Source organism: Galeopterus variegatus, unplaced genomic scaffold (genome assembly GCF_000696425.1).
Source record: "Galeopterus variegatus unplaced genomic scaffold, G_variegatus-3.0.2 Scaffold6194, whole genome shotgun sequence".
NCBI lineage: Eukaryota > Metazoa > Chordata > Mammalia > Dermoptera > Cynocephalidae > Galeopterus > Galeopterus variegatus.
Window position 1 is genome coordinate 125,409 of NW_007732305.1, and position 1,499 is coordinate 126,907.

Here is a 1,499-nt window from a genome sequence, read left to right on the forward strand (position 1 = left end):
AGTTATACGAGCTCTGCCGCGACTAGGAAGTCGCCGAGAGGAGGACCCGCTGGGCCCCGGCCCGGTCTCCGGCGCGGTGGGCTGGGATCCCGGGAACTCGCGCTCTTTGTCGGGAGACTGGAGCTGGCCTTGGGGCGGCGGCGTTGCCTGAGCCCCGCGTCCCGCTGGGGGGCGCCGTGCACCAGGCCGCGAGCGCTGGGGGCGCGGGGCGGGGGACCGCCCATCCGGTTCTAGTCGCAGCTCCGTCGTCGCTGGCGGCCGCTCTGTGAGGGGACTGTCTCCATCAGCCCCTCCACCCCCAATGCACCCTCGCCCTGAGTAAACTCCAGACGCTGGCTGTGCAAGTGCCGCTCGGCGACGGGTCGCTCGGCGCCGCCCGGAGCCCCGGGGCAAGACACTGCCCCTCTGTTGGCCCAGTGCCACGTCTCTGAAAATGGGTGGGGGCGGAGTAGGCTGTATGCTCTCCAAGGACAGCTCCCTCGGCCGTTTGGGACCCTTTGTGCTGTCTGTCCAGCATTCGGTGGCCGAACTGCGACGTTTCTCCCACGTTGCTTCGTGCAGAGCACCGCTAGGGGGCGCCGTTAGACCCATTCTCTTGCTTTGGGGGTTCGGTCGACCATTCATTCAGTCCTTTACTAGGCTTAATATCCAGTAAGCGCCTACTGTATGCTAACTTGGGAAACAGTCGGGTAGGAGAAGACCCAGAACGGATTTCAGGAGCCTCTCTGTGCCAGGGCAAAGACCTCTGCTCCCAGCCTAAGGCTACCGTGGAGATAGCAACTCTGAGCACCGAGCATCGCCTGGGAAAGACTCTCCCGATTCATTCATAATTATTTCTAATGATGAGACTCCTTGGCAAGGCTGAGCCCACCTTCCTCACTCCACCCTTTTCAGCCCAGACGAGGAAGGAAATCAGCATATTTTCAGCGCCGGGTTCTGAGTTCGATACCTCACGTAGTTTGGAACCAAATAACTTCCCTGCTCAAATGTGGGATGTATTCGCAGAACATTTAATTCTGTTTAATTCAATTCAGTAAACTTTAACTGAGCACCTTCTATATGCCAGAAATGAATAGGACACTGTCCCCAATCCCTTAACGTAGGTAGAGACCAGGCCACAAAGGCCTTTGAGCCAACTTCTGGCCAATAGTCTCAGTTAACAAGCACTTACTACTGAGTGCCAGGCACTGTTCTTAGGGAACACCAGGATGAGAAAGTAAGATCCCTGCCCCTGAGGAGCTTTCAGACTATTAGGACAGAGGTAGAGTATTCAGTCTCTGCATTTTTAATGATAATGATATGGAGAATCACCTGGTACTATGGGAGCATGGAGAAAGGTCACTTGATCCAGCCTCAGAGAGAAGCATAGGTTTCCTGGAAGAGAGATGAATCCAAGTGAAGGAGCATGATGAGTCAGCTAGAGTAAGAGCATGCGGTGACACTGTTCCAAGACAGGGAACAGAATGAGCAGAGGCAGGTGGCAGTGCATATGGAACCTG